This window comes from Puma concolor, chromosome C2 (genome assembly GCF_028749965.1).
Source record: "Puma concolor isolate L17-30 chromosome C2, mPumCon1.1.hap2, whole genome shotgun sequence".
Classification (NCBI taxonomy): domain Eukaryota; kingdom Metazoa; phylum Chordata; class Mammalia; order Carnivora; family Felidae; genus Puma; species Puma concolor.
In genome coordinates, this window is record NC_141675.1 from 111,853,351 (window position 1) to 111,870,161 (window position 16,811).

The 16,811-nt window shown below is 38.8% G+C and overlaps 2 protein-coding genes across 5 annotated transcripts in view; one reads left to right on the forward strand and one right to left on the reverse strand.

Moving 5' to 3' along the window:
- The window catches only part of LNP1 (leukemia NUP98 fusion partner 1), an 80,955-nt gene that overhangs the window by 16,798 nt on the left and 47,346 nt on the right, over window positions 1–16,811 (reverse strand). For 3 of the 4 annotated variants that reach the window (XM_086675623.1, XM_086675624.1, XM_086675622.1), the window contains exon 2: window positions 15,924–16,087. The exons of the other annotated variant lie outside the window; for it this stretch is intronic. The gene's annotated coding sequence lies outside the window, so the exon portion shown is untranslated. The remainder of the gene's footprint in view (window positions 1–15,923; window positions 16,088–16,811) is intronic. 4 annotated transcript variants of the gene reach the window in all.
- TOMM70 (translocase of outer mitochondrial membrane 70) overlaps window positions 1–16,811 on the forward strand; it is a 69,438-nt gene that overhangs the window by 12,777 nt on the left and 39,850 nt on the right. The gene's annotated exons all lie outside the window — the stretch shown is intronic.

Consider the following 16,811-nt stretch of genomic DNA (forward strand, 5'->3'; position numbering starts at 1 on the left):
TATCCATTCTTTTGTAGTAATGGTAGTTCATGCTATATAGTACTGCATTGTATGAACATCCCACATTTTAAAAAATTCAATCTACTAACTGATGGTCATTTTGGGCTGTCATTTGGGTTGTGTTCAGGTAGGGCTATTATAAAAAGCTTCTATGAACACTATAACCTTGCCTTTTAGTGGGCATTTTTTGAGATAACGGGAATAATACATTTATTAAACCCCTGCTTTGTACCAGGTATGAAGTCAAATATTTTACATATTTGTAAATGTACATATTTTTAAATGTATCCTCGGAGATTTGTATCACATTTTATAGATAAGGACAGTGAGATTCAAACAGATCATCACTTGCTCAAGGTTAAATTACTACTAAGCAGCATAGCCAAGTTTGAAGCAAGGAGCAGAATAATGAAGTCCAGACTCCACCATTCCATCAGTATTCCAAGAAAACTTTGAGAAATCTTGCATTTGTAAACAGAGGTATTCTTGGCCATTTCCCATATGAAAACTCTTTGAGCTGCAAAAAGACATGCTTAATAATTGTGACCAGTGTTTCTAGAGCATGGTACCACAATTTCTAAGTTGCTAAGGGAAAATAACCAAAGCATAAAATAGCTTGCAACATTTTTACTTCTTGTTTTAAATAGTGAGAGATACAGGCTTGTAACTTTGTATATTTTTATTACAGAATGCAGAAAGCCTGCTTCTCAATGGCCCAGATGAGAAAAGTTATAACTATAAATGTATGCAACCACTATTGGTTGTCTCTATTATTAAAGAAAGAAACATGGTAACTTCATTGGGGAAGCAGGATAGGTATGTCCACAAAACTTAACTATGGATAAACCTCTTCTTTTCTATTCCTCTTAAGACAGGAATGTCTTTTCTTCCAATTTTTGAAACAAAATAATAAATCTATGACCAGAGGACTGAAAAACCAGAACAGGTCATACCTAATTATTGCTTAAAAGTATTTTGAGGAAAAGAAATAGGACATTATTTTAAAAACCTCTTTGAGTGACATCTATGTCTTGGAGTTCTGAACCCTTCTTATATTGGGAAATGTGCAGATAAAGTTATAAATATGGAGATTTATTATGTGGAATTGGCTTATGCAATTATAGAGGTTGATAAGCCTCACAATCTACCATCTGCAAACTAGAGACCCAGAAAAGCCAGTGGTGTAATTCAGTCCAAGTCTAAAGACCTGATAACCAGGGGAGCCAATGGTGTAAATCCAAGCCCAAGGGCAGGAGAAGATGAGATATCCCAATTTATGAAGTGAGGTGGGAAAAAAGGGCAAATTCCTCCTTCTGTCCTTTGTTCTCATCAGATCCTCAACTGATTGGATGAGGCCCACCACACTGGGGAGGACAATCAACTTTATTGAGCCCATCAATTCAAATGCTAATCTCATCTAAAAACACCCTTACAGACACATCCAGAAATAGTGTTTAATCTGGGCACCCCATAAAATTGACATAAAATTAACCATCACAGGCACTAACCCCATTCATGAGGGCTCCACCCTCTCATTTATCTCCCAAAGCCATTATCTACAAACCATCATATTATATTTAGGCTTCAACATATGAATTTTGTAGGATTACAACATACAGCCGATAGCAGGGTCCCCACATAAACAGCACCCATTAAAAACCATGGGCACTAAGTCCCAAATGAGAATGTAGACACTTCACATGTGTTGCCAAAACTCATTACTGGAGAAATTAAACACATCCTATAATAAGGCTTCAATGGAAAAAAAATATATATATTTTGGAAGCTTGTGCCTGGCTTTCTTCAGACTTCACCCAACATGCCCTTTACCATTTTAGATTTTACTTTGTATCCTTTCAGTGTAACAAATCTTATCCATAAGTATAACTATATGCTGTGGATTTTTCTAGCAATCTTTAAACTGGGGTGCCAGTTGGTGTCAGAAGTGGGATTCATTAAAAACAGCTCTGACTCACTGAAATATGGCTAAAACAATGTTTGGAGAAAGGAGGTATGAAAGGGATACAATTGTGAACCTTCACCTCCCAATGGCCACCTAGTCACCTGTGGTATGAAACAGCAGCGGAGATGATGTCTCTTGTGAAAGGTGAAGGTTACCTATGGAATTAAAAATGATAGATCCAACCCTAGGAGAATTGGGTTTATTGGCTGCTTTCGGCCATGGTAGCTAAGGTGAAGGAATTAAAAAGTGCAGGCTGAGTGACATCTTTAGGTTTTGTTCTGTCCTTCAGGTGGGAGGAGAAAGGGTTCAAACATTCCTTTAAAACATTTTGTGTGAGCCAAAATGTTGTATGTTTGTATTGTTCACTCCTCCAAGTGGGAGGAAATAAGATTAAGTCAGTTCCAAGGCTGGAGAAAACTTTACACGAATTAGGAAAAAAAGACAGAGACGGGGGGGGGGGGCGGGAGAAGAAGACGGGAAAAATAACAATCTACCCACTGGTGCAGCAGCCTGTTGCATTCCAGCTGGGATCTGTCAGTAGTTGTAATGTTAATCCCTAAAAGTGTTGAATTTACTGCTAAGGTTTGAGTAAACTTGCAACAAAAAAAAAAAAAAAAAAAAAAAAAAAAAAAAAGAAAAAGAAAAGAAAGAAAGATTAAGAAACTTTCTAAAATGTGTTTATTTTTTGTTTTATGGCTATTGCATCTGGGTATACAATTTTTTTAATGATTAAAAAATATATGCTTGTAATTTCATAAAGTCTAGAAGGATTATTCTAATCTGGTGAAGTCTCCCAATAAAAGTGTTAATATAACATAACTTTCTTGTTTGGATGGATTAAAAATTTAAACTCTTTGAACTTCTGAATATTGAAATCTTCATAACTAATTATTTTTGCTATGATTTTTGCCTGTTGGACCCTATGAGAAAAGGCAGACAACAGAAAGAGAAATATTCTCCACAGGAAAATATAGTTTTTGAGGTTTAAAAAGTAGTTTTTTAGCTTGATAATAAGTTTCTGTAAAATCAGAGGTCTGACTCTTACAGGCTGGTGATTTTCTAGACTAAGTGTGTATATTTTTGAGTAGGTCAATTTGAACTCTAAGTCCAACAAGATAAAGGGGGCTTAAAAAGCCTTGGAACACCACTGTCTAACCTGTAGTCTCTCACCTTTGCTGCTGTCAAAGAAAAGTCATTGGCTTTTTGGAATCCTGAATTCAGAGATCCTAATTGCCTGTACCCGATGGTATGCTGAAACCTAACAACATCTGTAACAGACAGTTCCAATCTTGGAAAGTAGACATAGGCTAAATGAATCAAACAGACTCTAAGACGACTGAAGACTTAAGACACCCCTCTGTAGGGCCAGAAACATTGTGGATGCTGGCTGGACCACATGGGTCACCTGTAGATACCCACTAGGAAGGGCTCATTCTCTGATGGGACCATGTGAAACCAAGCTGCTAGTGGCTGTATATTTCTAACGCAGGGGCTAATTGCATTTGAGATGAATGATCACAAGGAACCTAATGTATGATTCCCATTGAAAGCTGTTAAGTTGGAAGACAACACAGAATGTAGGGTACCACTCCTGACAGAGGGGGGGTCTCCTCTCACCCGCTGCTCAGGAATGTCTCATTGCTGTTGACTTATGTCTGACTTTCAAGATTATTTGAAATTTGCAACGACAGACTGATAGCCTGATTCTACTTTACTTACCTTTCTCCTTAGTTAGGCAGTTTGATTATTAAATGTAGCAATTCCCAAACAAAGATTGTTCTTTTTCAGGCTGATTACTGAATAAATGATCAGGATGAAAAGGGTGAGGGTTATGTAAACATGTTCTGAAAACTTTTGAAAATTCAGGATTTTGTCCTAACCAGTTCCTGAAGATGATATGTCTTTCTGGTTAAGTTATATTAACAGTGTTTTTCTGTGTAAATTCTTCTATCCCTCTGTTATGAATTTGTTAAATTATCACTTATTAAGTGGAGCATGGGATGTCAGATGGTGAACTGTGGTTCAACAACAGACCACAAGCAGAATTAAAATAGAGAAGTTTTTTATTTACAGGTCCTGGAGGAAGTACCTGGCACACCTTGAGGGCTATTGTGGGGAGGTCATGGCAGAGTGCCGACAGAGTGAGGCAGAAGCTGGGACACATGTTTTTATCAAAGTCTGCAGGTGGAGTGCTTTGGGATTCCCAGGCCTAAGGTTACATTGGTCAACTCAAGCTAAAAGGGCAGGGTCTGATAAGCCACACGGTAGTCTTATTTAAGGAGCTCCATAAGGGGAAGGCAGTGGGGGTCAGGGGAGATTGTTGATCATGAGGGCTGTTGGGGAAGTGATAGCAGGAACTTACATGTGCCTGTGACTCTGCAGACTGCTATCTAGGGCATGTGCTTGTATGAGGGGTCTAGTGTCAGTTTAAGGTCACTGCTTGGTCAAACAAAATGATGTCAAGGTAGCAATACCATGGAGTAACAGCTAAATTCTCAATACCCTCTTTACACCCAACTCTTGTTGATGAAAAATGAGAATAAAAAATGACTGGGGAAGAAACATAAAGTAATGATTATTAAATGAGACACACTGATTTTGTAATAACAGAAAACACACACACACACACACACACACACACACACACACCCAGCACCTGGGAAATGCAGGAAGGAGGACATTAATGATCCCTATTTCTCATAACTACTCTGTTTTTCAGAACTACTCCTGCATGCCAATGTTGCCTTCCCAGGATGCTGTGAGGTCCTGAATTCAAACCAACTACTGAACCTATGATCACACCTGACAGTGCTGACTGTGGGGCAGCTCCTATGTTCCCATGAAGAACACCTCTAGATGTGTCGTCCACACTCATGAGGCAAATGAACTGATGTCAAAAACAAGCAAAACTGGCTGAAACTGCCTTCTGGAAGTGCTTCTAAAACTAGGGACTCAACTGCATTACTTGGACTGGACAGAGACCCTAGAGCAGAAGGACCCACAGTGGGAAGCCACACTGGGGAGCCCTGTTAACCTCTAATGCCTAACTAATGTATGTCTTCATTGGGTGACCTAACAATTGCAAACTTTTTGTTTCCAAGAGTACTCTCTGGGATTATACATCTTATACATGCACCTTGACTTTCATGAGTCACCTCAGTCCTGGAAGACATGCAGGACAGCTTCAGCTTTACTAGCCTTGTACTGCACTTGAACTGATGACTTAGGTCAAGTAAAAAAAGTTAATTCAAAAACTTTAGGAGAGAGCCACCTGACTTACTAAAATTGAACTTAATTGTTAATTTTTTAAAAGGTTACTTATTTATTTTGAGAGAGAGAGTGCCTGTGGGCCCATGGGTGGGGGAGGGGCAGAGCGAGAAAGGGAGAGAATCCCAAGCAGGCTCCACAATGTCAGCACAAGATCATGTCATGAACCGCGAGATCATGACCTGAGCTGAAATCAAGAGTCAGACGCTTAACTGCCTGAGCCCCTTAGGAGCCCCTGACCTTTATTGTTAATGGGACTTGTTTGTTTAATTTTAATTTTTTAAATTTATTTTTAGAGAGAAAGCACGAGCAGAGGATAGGGGCAGAAGAGGAGACAGAGAGAGAGACAGAGAGAGAGAGAGACAGAGAGAAAGAGAGAGGGAGAGAGAGAAAGAGAGAACCTTAAGCAGGCCCCATGCTCAGCACAGAACCCAACTCAGGTCTCAATCCCATGACCCTGGGATCATGACCTGAGCCTAAATCTTAACCAACTGAGCTACCCAGGCGTCCCAGTGGGATTTGTTTTAATTGGCTAAATCCAGGACTGTGGAGGGCATAAGAGAGTCAGTACAGCAAGTTGCCTTCACCCTGCCGCATGGGGTTCTACTGATGATAATTTTGCTCTAAAAACGTCTTGGCCAAATGGGGTAGACTATGTGGAAAAGAGTTAGCATAGTAGCCTGAGACTACATATCCTTAGAAAAGCCTTCCTGCAAGGTTGGCCCTTGACTGGCATCTGGGAACCTGGCTGGTTAACTTTCCCTAGTATTATAAAATTTACCCTAATTAATGAGTAGTCTAAATAGCTTATCCAAACTTTGGTTTATGCTGAACAACTAGTTTTTTTTTTCTGGAAGTCTGGAATTTCTGTACATGCTAGACAGTGTGTGCCTCATGACCATCATCCAATAAAAGGCCTGGGGTCTGAGTTCCCGGTAAGTTTCTCTGGTAAACAACACTTCTCATTAATGGAAGAATTAAGCATGTTCTATATTCCAAGGGCTCTTGGAAGCTTGAGACAGGTTTCCTCCAGACTTCACTTATGTGTCTTTTTACTTTGATGATTTTTCTTTGCATCATTTTATCAACTGCATGCTGAGCCCTGTGAGTCCTGTGAGTCACTGCACCTAAGGCTGGTCTCCAGGACTCCCCAATACAGGAAGGAAAAGGAACCCTTCACAACTTTGGCCAAAAATTCTCCCAAAGAAATAAGCTATGAAGTTACCCCCCAAATGAAAAAGAATTTGGTCTACATTATATAAAATCAGTCCACTTCCATTTTTTCTCCTACTTTAGCTCATTTACTTAAAGGTATGAGAAAGATGGCTCCCTGATTTGCCTGAACAAAGGTCCTTATAACAAACCCGGAGCAGCAAGGGGACAGCAGCAGCAGTTGTCAGGTCTTGGCAGCTGGCGGAGAACTGCTCTTCCAGTCTGTCTTAGAATCCCTCACACAAGAGGAGGCCATGTCCCAACCTGGGAGCCTGGCCACCAGCTTCCCCTGGCAGATCCCTGGACACCTGCCTTGAGGAGACAGTGCCAGGGGCATTGGACCAAAGGGAGCTGCCCTTTGGCCCCTGCTCTAATGTTCTGCCTTGCCAGGCCCATGGTGTGTACTCAAAAGTGTCAAAGGGGCCAAGACAGCTGAAGTTTTCTAGAAAGTTTAAATGTGTGTTTTCTTAACATTCTTAATGTGAAAGGAATTACCTTCCCTTCGAGGGTAGGAAGCTTGTGGTGTGTGTGTTCTCATAAAGCAGTCAGACATCATGGGTACCCAGGGAATCAGTGAGAATAATCCTTGGGCTATGTGAAAATGAAGCGGCTTTTCGATGCCCCCTCTCACATTCACTGCTTCAGGAGATTACTATCATGAAAAAATGATTTTCTCTTTATTTCATTCTCTCATTTATTTATTTCCCTTTATTTACTGCAATGCCTTCCCTTTATTTATTTCATTCTCTATAGCCCCTATGGTTATAGTAATTTATTTTTTTAGTTCATTTTCTTCCTTGGCAGTTAAAGGGAAGAATTATTCCCCATACTATTTTCAAGCTTTCCTGAGCCAGTCTCATTCGAGAAAGGAGGTGCTATGTATGGGAGAACTGAGCTGCTACATCCTTATATATTTATGTATAGTCAAAGTACATCAGCGGTTTTTATACAGTTTCTACTTGCCAGAAAGCAGTGCTTGAATATTTGAAACTGTGTGCTGTTATATTTAGTGTCCTGGTTGTTAGAATGGTCTTTTGCAGGCAACATGTCATAATGTAGTCATCCATTTCCATGATTGTTATCAAGTTACACTGTGAAGTTTGCAGTGTATCAGGTTACACTGTCGAAGTGATCATCAAAGGCACGACTGCTTGGTGTTTAACCAAGGGTCTGAAAGTATGTATTATTTGAGGGCAGATCATCATTATTTCTTATTCTAAAAAGTTATGTAGCTTATATCATGAAAACTATTTTTTTTTTCAACGTTTATTTATTTTTGGGACAGAGAGAGACAGAGCATGAACGGGGGAGGGGCAGAGAGAGAGGGAGACACAGAATCGGAAACAGGCTCCAGGCTCTGAGCCATCAGCCCAGAGCCTGACGCGGGGCTCGAACTCACGGACCGCGAGATCGTGACCTGGCTGAAGTCGGACGCTTAACAGACTGCGCCACCCAGGCGCCCCGAAAACTATTTTTAAAATATACTATTGTTGATGTAAAAAATATATGAGGAGGATGGGCGCCTGGGTGGCTCAGTCTATTAAGCCTCCAATTCTCTCATTCTCTCAGGTCATGATCTAACAGTTGGTGAGTTTGAGCCCTACAATGGGCTCCGAGCTGGCAGCACGGAGCCTGCTTGGAGAAGTCTCTCTCTTCCTCTCTTTCTGCCTCCCCATCACTCACAAACACGCGTACTCTCTCTTTCTCAATATAAATAAATTTTAAAAATGTATGTATATGAGGGTGGAAAAGGTTTGCCTACAAAAATATTGGTTAGATAAATATCTAGTTACTTTGGCATTAAGCATCATTAAGTTCTGCAGGATTCGGGCTACTGGTGGGTTTCATAATAGTCAAAGTCATTAGATGCTGGAATAGGTTTTTATGAGACAATACATCATCTCTTCCACAGAGAACTTTAAGCATGGCATTCATTCTCATCTGCCAGAGATGGAATCTGTCTAGCTTTGCCTCCAGTAGTATTATTAATTTTATGGCCTCTCAAGGTCTTGTTGATTCCTGAGCAGCTATTATTCTAAAACAGATTGCACATCCTATTTGTTAAAATTTGCCATATGTAAAAGAAAAAAAAACTTTATCAGTTTAGTTCGTCAGTGTGTTATACTTCAGAAAAGGCTTCCTCCAAGTCATTAATTACAATTTCACCGAAACTAAGGGTAATGTCTCAGCACTTTCTTTTAATCTGAGTCTACAAGCCTCCCCATAAGAAATGCCTCAGAAAAGAACTGAAGGAATTAGAGAATCTTTTGAGCTCACTTCTAAGAGGGGCAAAATTGTGCATGTACAATAATGGTGTAGACCACCAAACATTTAAAGGAAACTGTGACAAAATATGACAGTTAGGAAAAGAAATTGGAAAGTCTGAGTCAATAAACAATGGGTGGTCTTCGGACTATTACAAATAAAAATTTTAATGAAGCTCCAGAACAATATTTTCTGAGGATCAAATGCCATATAATGTTAGTATGAATATAGTCTTTCTGGAAAGAAATATATCAAGATGTATTAAGAAGATTTTTAAAAAATATTTATATTCTTTGATCCAGAAATTTCTCTTCTTAGTATTATAGGTATATAAACAGGTACAACAAAAGATATTTGTTCATCATAACATTATTTAAAATAGCAAAAATTGGGGCGCCTGGGTGGCGCAGTCGGTTAAGCGTCCGACTTCAGCCAGGTCACGATCTCGCGGTCTGTGAGTTCGAGCCCCGCATCGGGCTCTGGGCTGATGGCTCGGAGCCTGGAGCCTGTTTCCGATTCTGTGTCTCCCTCTCTCTCTGCCCCTCCCCCGTTCATGCTCTGTCTCTCTCTGTCCCAAAAATAAAATAAACGTTGAAAAAAAAAATTAAAAAAAATAGCAAAAATATGGAAACATCTTAAACGTATGACAATTGAAGACCATGCTAATAAATTATGATATATTCATATAACAGAATTCTGTGCAATCATAAAAAAGCGAGGGATTTAATGACACAGAAAACTTCTCAAAATATTTGTCAACTTGACTGGGCCATGTTACCCAGATGTTTGGTCAAACATTATCCTGTATATTTTTGTGAGGGTGTTTTTGGATGAGATTTACATTTTTTAAGTGTAAATTGTTATTTATTTATTTATGGCAAATAAAATTTCAAAAAAATTTTGAATATAGTTGACACACAATGGTACGTTAGTTTCAGGTGTACAACATAGTGATTCCACATCTCCATATGTTATATTACGCTCACCACAAGTGTAGCTATGTCTGCTACCATACAACATCATTACAATATCATTGACTATGTTCCCTATGCTGTGCCTTTTATTCCCATGCCTTCTTCACTCCATAACCAGAAGCCTGTATCTCCCATTCCTCTTCATCCATTTGCCCATCCCTCTGGCAACTATCACTTTGGTCTCTTTATTTATAGGTCTAATTCTTTTTTTGTTTGTTTATTCATTTATTTTATTTTGTAGATTCCACATATAATTGAAATCATATGTTGATTGTCTTTGTCAATCTGATTTATTTCACTTAACATAAGACCCCTAGATCCATCCATGTTTGTTGCAAATGGCAAGATCTCTGGATGAGATTTATATTTCAACTGGTGGACTTTGAGTAAAGCAGATTACCATCCATACTGCAGGTGAGCCTCATTTAATCAAATAAGCCTAAATAGAAAATAAGGTTGACCTACCCCCAAAACAGGGAATTCTACCAACAGACTGCCTTTGTACTTCAACTGCAATATTGCTTACCCATGAGTCTCTAGCCTGCTGGCCCACTCTGCAAATTTTGGACTTGCCAGCCTCCATATCATGTGAGCCAATTGTTTAAATCTCTCTCTCAATCTCTCTCTCTCTCTCTCCATAACACACACACACACACACACACACACACACACACACACACACTATTGGTTTTGTTTCTCTGGAGAACGCTAATATATACAATTCGTTAGTATGATCTCAAATATCAACTATGAATCATGGATTTCAGATAATTTTTATTTGTTCTTTATACTTATTTCTATTCTTCAAGTGATTATGCATCACTTTTGTAATCATGAAAAGTTGCTATTTTAAAATTTTTTAATGTGTATTTATTTTTGAGAGAGAGAGAGAGCACAAGCAGGGGAGGGGCACAGAGAGAGGGAGACACAGACTCTGAAGCAGGCTCCAGGCTCTGAGCTGTCAGCACAGAGCCTGATGCAGGGCTCTAACTCACGAACTGTGAGATCATGACCTGAGCCAAAGTCAGAGGCTTGACAACTGAGCCACCCAGGTGCCCTGAAAGATGTTATTTTAAAACAACTCATGCATGTCATACTTAATGGGGAAAGACTGAAAGCTTCCCCCCTGAGATAAGGAAAAAGGCAAGAATTCCCACTCTCACCACTTTTATTCAACACAGCGCTAGAAGTTCTATCCAGTTCAATAAGGGAAGAAAAATGGAAGTGGGGTGAGGGAAGGCATACAGATTTTAAAGAAAGAAATTAAATTGTCTCTATTTGTGATAATGATTGTCTCTATATAAAATCCCAAGGGATATACAAAAAACACTCCTAGAACCTAGAAGTGAGTTTCAGCAATGTTACAAGATACAGACTCAATACAAAGAAAAATTAACTGCATTTTCTACATACTGAAAATGAACACACAGAAATAAAATTAAAATTATAATACCATTTACAATTGCTCCAAAGAGAGTGAAATACCTAGATACAAATCTAACAAAACATGTACAGACACTGTATGCTGAAAAGGACAAAAAGCTGATAAAAAGAAATCAAAGAAGATGAAATAAATAGAAAGGCTTACTCATGAATTAGAAGAGTCAACAGAGTAAAGATGTCATTTCTCCCCATACTGACCTCTAGGTTTAATATAAATGCCTATCAAGGTGTTTGTAGACATAGAAAAGCTTACTCTAAAATTTATAGAAATTCAAAGGACATGAAATAGTTAAAAATAGTTCTGAAAATGAAGAATAAAGTAGGAAAATCATGCTATACAATGTGAAGGCTTACTGTATAGCTACAATAATAAAGAATGTTCTATTGATAGAGAAAGACACACATGGACCAATGGAACAGAACAGAGAATCCAGGAACAGATATAAATATATATATTTAAACTAGATTTTGCAAAAGTGCAAAAGCACTTTTGGCAGAGTGGGGGTGGGGAGTAAGGAACAATCTATTCAACAAATGGTGCTGGGACAATTGGACATTCACATTTTAAAAACTGAATCTTCCAGCAGCCATCTGGCAGTGCACACACATGTGTGTTTGCCCTGTTTAAAAAAATAAAAAAAGGAAAAACAAAGTAAAAAATGAATCTCGACCTATGTCTCACACCTTATACAAAAATTAACTCACAATGGATCACAGAATTAAATATAAGTTGTGATGTTATAAAGCTTCTAGGGAACAAAATGGAGACAATATTTGAGATCAAGAACTAGGTAAAGAGGGGTGCCTGGCTGGCTCAGTTGGTGGAACATGTAACTCCTGATCTCAGGGTTGTAGGTTTGGGTGTAGATATTACTTAAAAATAAAATCTTGGGGCACCTGGGTGGATCAGTGGGTTGGGTGTCCAACTCTTGATTTTGGCTAGGGTTGTCATCTCACAGTTTGTGGGATCAAGCCCTACATCAGGCTCTGCACTGACAGTACAGAGTCTACTTGGGATTCTCTCTTCTCTCTCTGCCTCTCTCCTACTCACACACACTCTCTCTCAAAATAAATAAATAAATTTTTAAAAAATCTTTAAAAATAAAATTTTAAAAAATAAAAAATAACAAAGCAAAGAGTTCTTAGATTTGACACTAGACATATAATTCATAAAAGGAAAAACTGATTAGCTAGATCCCATCATATTAAGAACTTTTGCTCTGTAAATCACCCTGTTAAGAAAATGAAAAGAAAGGCTAAAGACTGGGAGAAAATATTTGCAAACAATGTATCCAACAAGGACTAGTTTCTAGAATATATAAATAACTGTCAAAATTCAACATTAAAGAACAAAAGAGCAAAAGACATGAAAGACACTTCATTGAAAAAGACATATAGATAGCAAATAAGCACAAGGAAAGTTGTCGGCATCATTACCCATCAGGTAAATGCAAATTAAAGACAAAATCAGTTATCACTCTAAACACCTATCAGAATGGATAAAATTTATTAAGACTAGTGTAAACACCAAATGCTGGAGATGCAGCAGAGAAGCTAACTCATTCTTGCCTTGCTGGTAGGACTTAAAAGTGGTACAGTCACTTTGGAAAACGGTTTGCTAGTTCATTTTAAAACTAAAAGTGTGGGGCTCCTGGGTGGCTCAGTTGTTTAAGTGTCCGACTCTTGATTTTGGCTCAGGTCATGATCTCACGGTTTGTGAGATCGAGCCCCAAATTGGAATCTGTGCTGACAGTGAGGAGGCTGCTTGGGATTCTCTGTCTCCCTACCTCTGCCCTTCCCCGACTCATGGCATGCACATGCATGCTCTCTCTCTTTCTCTCTCTCAAAATAAATCAGTATTGGGTATAATGCACTATTGGGTATTTACCCTTGAGTAATTAAAACCTATGTTCATGCTAAAACCTACACGTGAATGAATATGCAGATTTGATATACACAATTTAGATTGCCCTCAAGAGAATTATGCTGAGTGAAAAGTCTTAAAAGAATTCATACTATATAATTTTATTTATACAACATCCTTTTTTTTTTTTAATTTTTTTTTTCAACGTTTTTAATTTTATTTTTGGGACAGAGAGAGACAGAGCATGAACGGGGGAGGGGCAGAGAGAGAGGGAGACACAGAATCGGAAACAGGCTCCAGGCTCCGAGCCATCAGCCCAGAGCCTGACGCGGGGCTCAAACTCACGGACCGCGAGATCGTGACCTGGCTGAAGTCGGACGCTTAACCGACTGCGCCACCCAGGCGCCCCTATACAACATTCTTGAAATAACACAATCATAGAGATGAAGAACAGATTAGTGATTGCCAAGGGTTAAGGATTGGGAGCAGGGGGTTGTGGCTATAAAAGTTTCGCATGAGAAAAACTTTGTGATGATGGAACAGTTCTGTATTTTGATTGCAATGGTAGTTACATGAAACATGTGTGAAAACTGCACAGAATTTTAACACACACATACAAGTGCATGTATGGCTAATGAAATCTGAATAAATTTTGTAGATTGTATCAATGTCAATTTCCTGGTTTGATATTGTCCTATAGTTATGCAAGTTGTCAATACTGGAAGAAGTGGCATGAAGGGTACATGGGACCTCCGTGTGCATTTATTTGCAACTTTCTGAGAATCCATAATTATTTCATAATAAAAGTAAAAAGAAAAATGAGTACTACTAAGAAAAAGAAACTTCTCTAAATGGGTAGCTACAAGATCAAAATGCTGTTGAGCTAGAGGTATTTAGGGATGACAATAATGAAGACAGCATAGGTTTTCAATCTCTCTGAATCCCCACATAAAAAAGCCAGTAGAACAATTGTAGAGGAACATATCCATAGACAACTCTACAGCAAATATTGATGACAAAATGGGCTCCGCCCCCAAGTGGACAGTGTGAGTCAAACCACCAAAAGCTAAGACCTGGGACAGTTGTCCAAGCAGGAGGAAAAAGAAGGAAGCAACAGGGCATCTGCCAGACCTGAGAACAGGAGAACCACAAAATAGCCAATAGTTTGGCAAACATAAGGGACCAGTTTAAGAATAGTGCTAATCTTTCATCCACCAGCATTGCTAAATTATTTTATTATTTCTAGTAAATTATACTTTTGGGGGGGTTCTATGGAGACAACCAGATTGTTCATAGATAATGAAAAGTTACTTCTTCCTTTCCAATCTCCTTTTATTTCTTTTTTTGTCTTATTATTTTGTCTAACACCTTCAGTACTATGTAATAGAACCTGAAATCCCTGACTGATTCTTGACTTAAAAAAGAGAAAAGTACTAACATTTCATTGTTAGGTATGATAATTTATTTAGACTTCCAGATGATCTTTATAAAGCTTCCATAATAAAAATGTTTTTATAATTGTGTCCTGGGCAATTATGGCAAGATAGTAACATTGGTTAAATCTTAGAAAATGGTGGTAGAGTAAAAATAATTGCAACTTTTTTGCTACTTCTCCTATGGAAAGTTGGAGTCTAATTCACCTCCCCATGAATCTGTGCTGGCCCTAGTAACATGTCTGACCCATAAAATGTGGCAGAACAAGGCTTTACAAAGCTATGCAGCTTCTTCCTAGGGCTCTTGGGACATTCTCTCTAGGAACCCTGAGATGGCCCCGACTGCCATGCTGGAAAGGCCACAAGAAGGTGTCCCCCTGAGTAATCTGAAATGCATCCAGTCTTCAAGCCATTTTCACCAAGGTGTCAGGCACTGAGTGAAGCTTTCTGGAGCCCTCCAGATCAGGCCATCTGCCAGGAGTATAAACCATTGACACCAACAGGAGAGTCAATCAAGCCTTGCCCAAACTCCTGAGCAATAAAACTTTAAGATATACTAAATTGGTTGTTCAAAGCCACTAAGTTGCTTTAAGCCACTGCTACTTGGGATAGGTTGTTAAGCAGCAATAGGTAACCAGAACATAGACACAGAAACTATCTTTTATGGTTTTACATTTTTTTTCATAATTTAGCAAAATTGAGTCTCCTCCTCATTGCTGGATTTGAAGCTAGTTTCCACTGGCTTGGAAAAACAACAAAAGGTAAAGATAGGGGAAGTATAGCCTAGAGGTCCTCAGGTTCAATGCTAGATCAAGGCTAAGATCAAGTTTGTATAACCAAGGTTCCTAGTATAATAGGAATGAATTAGAAAATGGTACCCTTTTTTTTGGTGGATATTCCACTGCAGGCTGATCACTTAGTGATGGACAGTATCTTCATGCAATTCAGAAAAAGGAGCACCTTTCTCCAGGCAGACACAGCCTGATACCAGACTGAGGAACAAAATGCAGGCTGGACCTTAGCCCCCACTTGATCCAGCCTTCTTGTGTAGGGCACAATTCATGTAACCTGTATATAATATCTTTATAAGTATAAGCAAGGCAACATTTCCACATGTGCAAATGACACAAATTCTTGTGGGTGGTGATGAACTAAATTGATGAGGATAGAAAGATCTTAACAAATCTGTGAGTGGGCAGAAAGGTAGCAAATGTGTGCATCAAGTATATGCATGCACGATCAGTCACAGCTAAGGAGAGGGAGCTAGGGTTAAGGATAAATGCAGAGGTTCCTTCTGACAGCAAAAAGAGCAGCTACTTGATTGAATCATAAAGTGACATTCCTCCTGAGAACAAAGAAGTACCACCCACTTAACTGATGCTTTGATGGAAGTTGAATAAGGCGGAATCCATCAGGAGAAAAATTAGAGAAAAATTAACAGCATGAGGGCTCAGAGGAAACATGGACTTCTATATATCATAAGTAGGGTATGAAGGACAAACCAGTCAGGTCCCAATGGAAGCAGCTTCAGTGGTGCAGATGGTAACAATGACTACAGCATGCTTGGACTGGAAACCAGTAGACAGGATGATGGTGGATGGTGGGGAAGCAGACTATTTCTGGTGATGGCAGCAGTGACAGCATGAGCTGGTCTCTTAGCTGATAGCTGTGGTTGGACAGCAATGGTGGCATTAGATTATTAATTTTGGCAACAGTAATGGAAATGAAGCAGCAGTGAGGGAATTGTTCAACAAACCCTTCACCAACTCTTTATTCAGCACTGACCACGTTTCAGGTATCATGTTGGGTGGATAAAATAAGTATGTTAACAAACAATTATTATGTGCTCAGCCACGTAATAGATGTAGGAGCACAAAATGACCAGAACATTATTTCCACCCCTCAAGGACTCAGAATTGAATATGGGTAGCACATGAGAACAAATAATTATGGCAATGTAGGAGTTGTGAGGGGGAAATATATATTGTTGTGCAGGTCCAATGCAGGAAGAGAAAGCATATCCCTTTGCTCTGACATATAGCATTACAGGAGACATTGTGTTATGCACTGCATAAGACAAAAGATGAATCAGATATACCTTCTGATCTAGGATGATTATAGTCTAATAGATGAGGCAGGATAAGTATAATTCTATAAAACAAGGTAAAAAGAGTTCTGTTTTAAGAAAGTTCCAGAGAAGTATTTTGGGAGTTTAAAGGAAGGCTCATATATAGTAGATATACTATATATACTATTAAAATAGACTATTTTAAGTAAATGAAAATTCTATTTATTCTATCCTAAATGTCATTTTTTCCTTTTTTGATACCCTTAAATATCATTTCCTTAAAACAGTATCTATTGAGTGCTGACTATATGCTTTGGCCTGA